The 10,995-nt window shown below is 48.9% G+C and overlaps 1 long non-coding RNA gene across 1 annotated transcript; it reads left to right on the plus strand.

Annotated features, from left to right (window-relative positions):
- The first annotated feature begins 1,844 nt into the window (after positions 1-1,844).
- LOC139679173 (uncharacterized) lies at positions 1,845-7,651 on the plus strand. The gene is made up of 3 exons (XR_011699151.1): positions 1,845-2,018; positions 4,549-4,625; positions 7,452-7,651. It is a non-coding gene; the product is annotated as an uncharacterized lncRNA (long non-coding RNA).
- Positions 7,652-10,995: the final 3,344 nt, after the last annotated feature.

Raw genomic sequence — 10,995 nt, forward strand, 5'->3', positions numbered from 1 at the left:
AACAGATAAAGAGACATCTCCTGTCTCCTGGTCTGCTCACCAGAGTCTCCTGCTATGCTGGTTTCATAGCACAGAGTGAGAACAAGAGTTATTTTCTTCAGCACAGAAGTGCATTAAATAGTCACATAAAACCAGAAGGACTTGTTTAGGAAGAAGCCAGCCCTATCTCAAGGCTACTGTAATGTACACACCTTTATTTTGGAAATTCTTTCACCTGGTGTATTATTTACACACGAGTAATTCTTGGTAGGTTTTGGTTCCTTTCCTGACTGTCTCCAGCTGGACACTGTCAAAAAACCAGAGCTGCAGCAGCAATACCTGTGAAGCTTTCCTGACTACTGAAATAATAAATATGAATGATTTCCTGGTGTAACAGGTGATATTTATTAAGGGAAGTGTAAATATAGAGAAGGGAATTTATGAAAAGGTACATTGAGGGTCTTCATGCAGGAGCAGCTGCATCACAACAGTTGGTTTAACACTTATGGTGTTCAGAATAATTTGTGTTGCAGCTTTGATGCCTGGAAGGTGATATTTCTGGAATAGGCATTTTCCTGAGCAAGTTCAAATGGACTTTGTAAGGACTATTTTGATAGTAAAGTGTGAATCAAAATTCAGCTTGCTGGGCAGTGCCCCCAGCACGAGGCCAGGGATCCTGTGCCAGGGAGAAACTCCTGCCTGTCCTCCTGCACGGCTGAGCTCGAGCTCTGCTGGGACAGACCCTGCTCTGCCTGTCACTCACTCAGTCCCGACAGACATGCATTCATTAGGAACTGAACAATTCTAATTGCTCAAGTTAATGACAGTTTTCTGAAACCAGTTCTTCTCTCTGATAACACACCTGATAACATTATTTGATCATGGAGTAATTATCCTTCCAATGAAAACAACACTCGTGATTTCACTGATCTTTTCAGCTTCTAATCTGAGGAGGAAACCCACACTGCTGAAGTGTACAAATTAACACCTTCCTTGTACCTCCTGCCAGTGAGATTAACGTGTCATTTTCCATGGCCATTTCTCATTCTTTTGCCAAATGTAGATTTTTGTTACTCAAATTCATAGCAGTGTATTTTTTATTTTCAGGATGTTTGTCTCGTGCATAGTTCTGCCAGTTGAGAATGACATTTCCAGAGCTCATGAGGTGTTGTGGATCATTTGGCAAAGTCCAGTCCAGTCCAGTGAGGCTGAAAAGGGAGTTATGGGCAGGGAAAGGGATGGAGGAGAAGAATGGCAATCAGGAGGAATGGATGTGAAAAAGGCATTGAGCAGCGAGGGAGGTCACAGCAAGCAATGAAATAGGAGGTGAAAATATAAAATTTGTTATTTAAATAGAAGAGATCAGGGTTTGTTGCTGTTGTGATCACAGGGAGAGCAGAGGAGGGGGAGGTATCTCATATTCTCAGGACTGATCACTACCTCCTTCCCAACAGCTTTCATCCTTCCCAAGTCACAGGTGTCTGATGAATATGATGAGGAAAGATGGGGAAAGGTGACCCAGCTCAGGGCTGGGAGGGTAAATAGTCTCAGCTACTAAAAATGGAGCCAGTACTTTGGGTATGAACACAGTGCTACCAATGAGGAAGTTCAGGTTTATCCAGCTGAGGAAACTCAGGTTTATCAAGTACAGCTCAATCCACCCGGGGTTATTCTCTTTCTAAGTAATTTACCATTGTTATGTCATTTTACATGTTTATATATTTACCTTTCTTACAATCCCAAATATTTGGACTGTCATTGAGTTGGAATGACTCGCAGTTTCTGCTTAGGCAATGCAGGATTGCCAAGGCTGCTCATGCTCAGGACTGAGGTGTGCTGACAGCACAGGACTTTGTAACTCCAAACCTGAGCAGTCCACATATTTTCATTTTAATTAATATCCTTATTTTGATTAATGTTTAAATGGCATCTCGAAAAAAGAAGGGATGGTTTTATCTGGGCTCTGTATAACCAGCTACAGCAGAGCAAATAATTCCAGGTTGCTGCAGAATGTTCTTCCACTCCACCCTTAAAATCAGGTAAGAACACTCTTATGTAAGGCTGCAAGTGAGATTTGGAACAATAATAATAATTATCTGACTTGCCACCTATTTTTAATACCTAAGATGGAAAGCACAGAAATTGTGAATGAGAATATTCAAAGAGCAAAGCACAGCACTGAACCCCCCTATTACAATGAGATCTGATTCAGATTAGGTTAAAAATAAGGTCAGGTTCTTATTTGTGACTGGCTATTGCTAATAATACACCTCTGAACCAGAGGGAAGGGAAATCAGGATCTAAGAATAAGTGTGCCCGTGCAGTGCATTTCTCCTTTGTCCTTTAGCACAGACACAGAGAGCTTTCAAAGGAAAATTTCCCTCCCCAGGCTCTCTATTCAGGGGAGGCATTTAAGCAGCAGCCAGGACTCAGCACTGCCTGGAACTGAGCCTGAGAGTGGAGGCACAGCAGCAGCTTGGCCAAGACACCTTTAGCAGGGTGTGTGTCCCTGTTTCGTCCCACAAGACACTGTGACATCTCCAAACCGACATGAATATTGCCCTGACACGCAGCAGAAGTCACGGGCACTCCCCAGGGGGGTTCGTGCTATGAAGGAAACACACTTTTACCAGGCAGCAAAGTGAGGGAGGAATAACTCACATTTTCTTGCTGCAATTCTTGTTTGCAGTTTTTATGTGGCTTAACTGCTTGGCCCAGATGAAGGCCACTGTGACAGTAACTGTGATGGAATATGAGCTGATGAGTAAATAGCTAAAAAAAAAAAGAAAAAGAAAAGCTATAATATGCAGAGAATCTCCCACATTCACCCAAACAAACAGGGCCAGAATGGCTCCAGCACCGGGTGTTGCCTGGCTGGGATGTAACAGGATCTCCAGGGCCAGACAAGAGGCACAGAGCAAGGTAGGAATGGTTAATGCACAGTGAACTCCTGTGCAAGGGCACAGTTAAAGAGGAGAAATGTTATGATAATCACAGGCAAAACGTCACCTGGATTTATGGCCATTTAATGGGATAGCAGTCTCATTCCAAGGAAAACAATGCTCATTATGTCCCTGGAGCCTCCCCAGCCACATTAGCCAGCTGCCTTCCCTTGGATTAATTGCTGCATTTTGGCCTATGTACCAAGATGAGGAGAGAAAACACATCCTGCAGAGGTTTTAGCCGTAATTCGGCTGCCTCTGAGATTTCACAGGAATGAGCAGAGCAGCCCCTTGCTAAGATGTTGCAACTTAAAAAACGCCACCTCTTACAAGTCCTACATTTTTCAGATTCCTCAAGCCAACCCTCTGAAAGCCAGAAACTGGTTTCTTCATAGGGTGCTGGCACAAAAAGCAAAGCTATACATCTATCCCGCATCTGACACGGGAAACATTAGGTAGGAATTGTCTGTACGAGGCATGTGGGATGTGCCAAGTTGTTACCACTCATAAAAAGCCCGCTTTGGATCATATTATCTCCATGACAACTGTTTGTGTGTATTAATAATTTGTTGTGTGCTCAAACAGAGCTTATGGAAAGGACAGAATAATAGGAGTGTTCCCAAGGAAAGCACTTGCAACAGAGGCTGTGCTGATCAGCCACCAGCGAGCCCAAAGCCTCCCAGCAGGAGCTTAACAGGGCATTTCACAGGCGCTTATCTGGTTAAAAGGAAGGAATTTAAGGATGGGCCTAAGTATCTGTTGAACTGAGGTCTCTACTCTCGACTCCTGTGAGAAAAGGCTGAGGGACCTGGGGATGTTTAGCCGGGAGAAGAGGAGGCTCAGGGGAGATCTTATCACTCTCTACAACTCCCTGAAAGGATGTTGTAGCCAGATCTCTTCTGGATGTTGGTCTCTTCTCCCAGGCACTCAGCAACAGGACAAGGGGGCACGATGGGCTCAAGCTCTGCCAGGGGAAATTGAAGTTGGAGAGCAGAAAGAAATTCTTTGCAGAGAGAGTGCTCAGGGATTGGAATGGGCTGCCCAGAGAGGGGGTGGATTCCCCATCCCTGGAGGTTTTTAACCTGAGCTTGGCCGTGGCACTGAGTGCCATGATCTGGTAAAGGGACTGGAGTTGGCCCAAGGGTTGGACTTGATGATCTCAGAGGTCTCTTCCAACCCAATCCATTCTGTGATTCTATGACTCGACATGTTTCTGTCTTGTTTGGGAAGTGAATTAACTTCAGTATCTGTTTCCTCACGGGGCTGACACGTTTGTCCACCCGGTCACAAAGTGACAGTGTTTGCCCTGGCAGAGGCAGCATCTGTGGAGGGCTCTACAGCTCAGACCTGTCAGATGATGGGTAGGAGGAAGTGACCACTGCTCAGGTGCACAGGGATGAAGCTCCTGCCCAGAGCTCCTTCCCAGGAAGGCTGGACACAGAGGTGAAGGTCCCACGCTCATGGGGAGACAGCAGAACATAAAATATTAGCCAAATATTAAACCCCTAACGTTTGAGAATCAGCACTCTGTTGTGAGCTTTTTAAAGATTCTTGACTATGAAATATCTGTAACCATAGTGATTGGAAAATGGGATTTTCATGGTTACTTTGTAATTTCTTCTTTCAGTAAGACACTGCACTTCCTGCATCATCTGCAACTCCAGGGAGAAGGATGAACTGCAGATTGCAGCAATATCTTTTGTGGTATGTAAGGTGATTAATGATGAGACTCCATCCTTTGCAGAAGCCACTTAGCTGGAGTGAGTGGGCCTCTGTTGGTCGTGGTGTTTCTGATGTCACTGACTTTGTCATGCACTATCTGGGTTCTGAAATGAGTCAAATATACAGAAATACCACTTGTTCATGGTGATGTAACAAATATCTGATATAAATTGTGGTCTTTTTTCAATCTTTTGCAATAGTTCTACTGAAGATTTGTCTGACTTGAGAGAACTATTAAGACACCAAACATGTATTTTATTGCAGTAGTGGCCAGAATCTAAACATGCAAGAGATTACATGATACACTTGTGCCTTTTTTTGATCAGAGAGTCCCTTTGCCCACAGAGGCAGTGACTTCCACACTGATGGATCAGTGCCTATAGTCTTTTCTTGCAAAAATACTCATATTAATCAAAGAAGGCAACCCTACCTCAAAAGGTGGCAGCTCATTATTACAATCTTGTATCACCTTTTAATTGTGCATTATAGTCTTTGCATCGTATTGTATTGTATAGCCTTTTAATTCTGCATTTAGTATTAAAACACCATAGCAACAGACACCTTGGACATGCATTGATGGATAATTTAGAATCAGCAAAATATTCAGAGAGAGACAGGTGTGAAGAAAACTAATTTAGGTGTTCCTTACTCTGCAATGCTTAATGACACCCCTGCATAGATGGACAATGTGATGTAAATCTGCATAGTTTAAACACTGATGTCTCTCACAGTACAATGGAAATGTTGGTGTTACTGCATTAGCTGATAAGATTGTTGCAGTTGATAACACACTTGTCAACAAGTTTGGGATGAATTTCAGCCTGTTACAGAAGCAGTTGGCACTATGGGTAGCTTTGCAAAGAGCTGAATAACCCAGAGCTGGCTGTGTGTGACCAGTGCAGTCAGTGACCAGCTCACCCCTCTCAGGAATGTCACATGTGTGACACAGATCCTGACTCAGGTGTGCCAGTGTGGCCTCACCAGCCCTGAGTCCCCAGGGCAGGCACACCCAGCAGTGCCCTGATTACTAACCACACACACCCCCAGCACCAGCAGTGCCCTGGTTACCAACCACACACACACAGAGCACCAGCAGTGCCCTGGTTACCAACCACACACATCCAGAGCACCAGCAGTGTCCTGGTTCCCAACCACACACACACAGAGCACCAGCAGTGCCCTGGTTACCAACCACACACACACAGAGCACCAGCAGTGCCCTGGTTCCCAACCACACACACACAGAGCACCAGCAGTGTCCTGGTTCCCAACCACACACACACAGAGCACCAGCAGTGCCCTGGTTACCAACCACACACACACACAGCACCAGCAGTGCCCTGGTTACCAACCACACACACACACAGCACCAGCAGTGCCCTGGTTACCAACCACACACACACCCAGAGCACCAGCAGTGTCCTGGTTACCAACCACACACACACCCAGCAGTGCCCTGGTTACCAACCACACACACACCCAGCAGTGCCCTGGTTACCAACCACACACACACCCAGCACCAGCAGTGCCCTGGTTACCAACCACACACATCCAGAGCACCAGCAGTGCCCTGGTTACCAACCACACACACACCCAGCAGTGCCCTGGTTACCAACCACACACACCCAGAGCACCAGCAGTGCCCTGGTTACCAACCACACACACCCAGAGCACCAGCAGTGCCCTGGTTACCAACCACACACACCCCCAGCACCAGCAGTGCCCTGGTTACCAACCACACACACCCAGAGCACCAGCAGTGCCCTGGTTACCAACCACACACACACACCCAGCACCAGCAGTGCCCTGGTTACCAACCACACACACCCAGAGCACCAGCAGTGTCCTGGTTCCCAACCACACACACACCCAGCAGTGCCCTGGTTACCAACCACACACATCCAGAGCACCAGCAGTGCCCTGGTTACCAACCACACACACACCCAGCAGTGCCCTGGTTACCAACCACACACACCCAGAGCACCAGCAGTGCCCTGGTTACCAACCACACACACCCAGAGCACCAGCAGTGCCCTGGTTACCAACCACACACACACAGAGAGGCCTGGGGTGCATTCACAGACTAAACATGACTTGCTGTTGCCATCTCACAGTCCACAATTTAATCTTCCTGTGCATCTGAAGCACTGACAAACCCCCAGCTTACACAACACAGCAGATATTCTTCCATTACTGTGTTCTCCTCTGAAGGCTCAGATAGCCAAGAAGAGAAAAGCAACTGTGCTTCTCTGCACTATTGATTATTGCTCAGGTATGAGGGATGAAGGAGATCTGATTTCTGACTATTCAAAACAGTATGAGGATAAAATGCAGAGCTAATGCTTGGGATGAAGATGCAAACCAAAGCTTTCCCCTTCTCTGTGACTGTCCCTATAAATGAATGCTCAGTTTCCTTTCCCAAGTCCCAAGCTCTCCCCCAGTCACTGGCATGGCTACAGCTGCGAGCAGGGAGTGCTGAATCACCTGCCCCTTCCCCGGTGGTGTTTGTCACTGTGACTGTGCCACCCGGTCTGGTGACTGTGACTGAATCCTGTCAAACAGAGAGTGCTCCTTTCCCTATCCCTGCCCTCCCAGGAAGCAGCAGTGGGGTTGGGAACTACCACAATTGCTCTGGAGACAGCAGTGATTGTTGCTCAGCCCTGTCTAATCCACACGGGCTGTGCTTTCCCCACCCCTACCAGATAAAACATCTCAGGACTTCAGTTGCAGTTTCATCAGCAAACAAGTCAGGTTAATAATTTCCTGCTGTTTTATTTCTCCTCTCTCAATCAATCTTCCCTTGTCCAGAAACACAGATGGGTGCAGGGATGCAATCCTGCCCCTCTCTGAGCACCAGGATCAGCACCCTCTTTTCTGCTGGATGGACTGCCCAGCACAGACAGCCCGAGAGTTTCAGCTGATAACCCAAACCACACCTGGAGGCTGGGCCAGCCCATCCCACAGCTCCTCACTGACACCCCAAGGAGGTCAAAGATGTAATCTCCTCAAGTTTCATCAAGAATTTCAGCATCTGTATGGAAAATGCAGAGCTAAATTTGGTCTTCAAACACTGACAATGTCAGAAGGTCAGCAGTTATTAAATAAAATGAACTTTAGCTTGGCAGGTTACACAGGACTTGGTATTACTGCTTCATAATCTTTGAATTTATTTGTTCAGGACTATTTTGGGGCTATTAAGGAAGATGTTCTACAGAGTGAATTCTTGAAACCTCTCACTTTTCCTGCTACAACTTCAAGCACAAAACTGAGCACATCTGAAGGTGGGAACTTATCTAAAAAGAGCAAAAACAAAGGGCCTGAGTCAGGTCATTCAAACAAACTGATGCCTACGAGGAGAGTGTGACACAAAGAAACCAAGACTGACCTATGAAAGCAAACATTCCTTACCCCTTGCTCACGATGGAACTCTTAATTTGCTTCAACAGTAGGCACAGAATTTAAGAAGTCAGACTCTGTATTAGGCAAATGATGACCAAGGCAATTAATGCAAATTAACTAGGAAAAATCTCTGTACTCTGTTTAAATTAAAAAAATCAACATTTTGTCTAAATTTTGACCCATCTAAGTGAAAAAAACGTATTTTTAACTGATTGTTTCATGCCTTTTGGAAGTTATTTAAAGGAAATCTTGCCTTGACTGATTCCTCTATAATTTAAGATGCAAATTGCAAAAAATACATAATCCATTACAAATTACTGATGTGTATTTCTTCCTTTCCTTTTTCTTGCATCTTATCTCTGTCTTACTGACATATTTTCCCTTGGGTGGAAAGAAGGGTCTGAGGACACCACTGGTTTCCTGGAAGGACCTGAAAAAGGTCCAATTTCCTGAAAGATTCCTGAAAGATCCACCACCAGTTTCCTTTTTTGAAATCTTACACTGCAGCTCACGCATTGCTCCTAAAAAGGTGAGAATGAGCCCCAGTCTTCCAAGAACTCTCTCATTATAAATTAACTCAAAGAAATACAACACAGCCTTTCTAACCTAAGCACTGCCTGGTGGTACAAGATGATACCAAATCTCAGGATTTAAGTCTGAAGAGCTTTATTTCTAAGTACCAACACCAGCAGGTGCCCTCCACTCCCCTGTACCTGATGGGACACGGGAACTGTGCTCAGGACTAGAATCAGGGAATTGTTGGGGCTGGAAGGATCCTCTGGAAGTCACCAGGTGAACCCCCTGCCCAGGTTACATGTTTAGTAACCACGATTCAGGTTTGGAACCAAAACTTGCATGTGGCTCTGGTCCAAAATGTATCCACCATTCATCTCAAAGACCAGATTTGTACTGAATGCCAACAATTGATGAGGGCAACAACTGTCCTTTAATTGGTGTCTGACTGAAGGAGACAAACATTAGCAAGGTCCTTAGAAGTAAAGACAACACAAGTGTTTTAGAATCTGGAACTTGGATCCGAGTCCCTAAAACCTGCTTGCCTGTAACCCTCAGCAACGTAATTCCAGACCCAGAATTTGGCCGTGGCACTGAGTGCCATGATCTGGTAAAGGGACTGGAGTTGGACCAAGGGTTGGACTTGATGATCTGGGAGGTCTTTTCCAACCCAATCGATTCGATGGTTCTATGAATATTATGCAGTTCCCTGTGTGGCTGTTGATGCCACTGCAAGGATCATTCTCCCTCCATATTTCCATGGAACTGAATCTAAATTAAGCCCAGCCCTGGAGATGGCAGTAAAAGTGGCACAGACACCTTTGGAATGGTTCTCCCACAGGGTCCAGGTGGGTTTGGGAGTGTCCTGAGGGGACATCCCACGCCCTCTCTGGGCAGCTGTGCCACCCTCAGCAGAAAGTTCTTCCTCATGCTGAGGTGGCACTTGTGGTGTTTTATTCCCTGTGTGACCCTGCAGAGCCTGGCACCATCCCTGGCACTGTCCTTGGCACCATCCCTGGCACTGTCCTTGGCACCATCCCTGGCACTGTCCTTGGCACCCTCCCTGGCACCCTTTGCCGTGTTTCTGTGCATTGACTGCGGGCACAGCACAAACCCACACGAGGTCACCACGGGACAGGGCACAGGGCACAGCACGGCCTGACCGGGACAGCGGCACCCGCGGGGCATGGGACGGGTGGGAATGGAGACGGGATGGGGACAGGATGGGGACGGGATGGGGACGGGTGGGAATGGAGACAGGATGGGGACGGGATGGGGACGGGATGGGGACGGGATGGGCACCGGGATGGGGACAGGTGGGAATGGAGACGGGATGGGGATGGGATGGGCACCGGGATGGGGACGGGTAGGAATGGAGACGGGATGGGAACGGGGATGGGGATGGGGACCAGGATGGGGACCGGGATGGGCACCAGGATGAGAACAAACACCGGCACGGGGACCAGGCCCGAGATGGGGACAAGGACCGGGATGGGAACATGGACCGGGATGGGAACTGGGATAGGGACAAGGACCGAGATTGGAACAAGGACCGGGATGGGAACTGGGATAGGGACAAGGACCGAGATGGGAACAAGGACTGGGGCGGGGAACGGACCGGGATGGGGACAAGGACCGCGATGGGGACACAGACCGTGATGGGGACAAGGACCGAGTCGGGGACAAGAACCGGGACGGGGACACGGAGGTTGGGGACAAGGAGCAGGACCGGCACGGGGACAGGGACTCGGACGGGGACAAGTACCGGGACGGGGACACGGAGGGTGGGGACAAGGAGCAGGACCGGCACGGGGACAGGGACTCGGACGGGGACAAGTACCGGGACGGGGACACGGAGGGTGGGGACAAGGAGCAGGAATAGCACGGGGACAGGGACTCGGACGGGGACAAGTACGGGGATGGGGACACGGAGGGTAGGGACAAGGAGCAGGACTGGCACGGGGACAGGGACTCGGATGGGGACAAGGAGCAGGACTGGCACGGGGACAAGGACTCGGATGGGGACAAACCCCGGCACGGGGACAGGGACTCGGATGGGGACAAGTACCGGGACGGGGACACGGAGGGTGGGGACAAGGAGCAGGACTGGCACGGGGACAGGGACTCGGATGGGGACAAGTACCGGGACAGGGACTCGGATGGGGACAAGGAGCAGGACCGGCACGGGGACAGGGACTCGGACGGGGACAAGCCCCGGCACGGGGACACGGCCCGGTGTCCCCCCCCAGTCCCGGCCCCGCCCCGGGCGCGCAGGCGCAGCGGGGCCGCGGTGACGTCAGCGGCGGCGGCCATTACAGGAGCAGCCCCGTCGGCGCTGCCGCAGCCCGGCCCGTCCCTGCCCGCCCTGCCCGGACGCGTCGCGGCCGCCGCCGCTGGGGCAGCGCCCATCGCAGGGCCCGCGGAGCGGAGCGGCGCCAGC

This window comes from Pithys albifrons, chromosome 15, assembly GCF_047495875.1.
Source record: "Pithys albifrons albifrons isolate INPA30051 chromosome 15, PitAlb_v1, whole genome shotgun sequence".
NCBI lineage: Eukaryota > Metazoa > Chordata > Aves > Passeriformes > Thamnophilidae > Pithys > Pithys albifrons.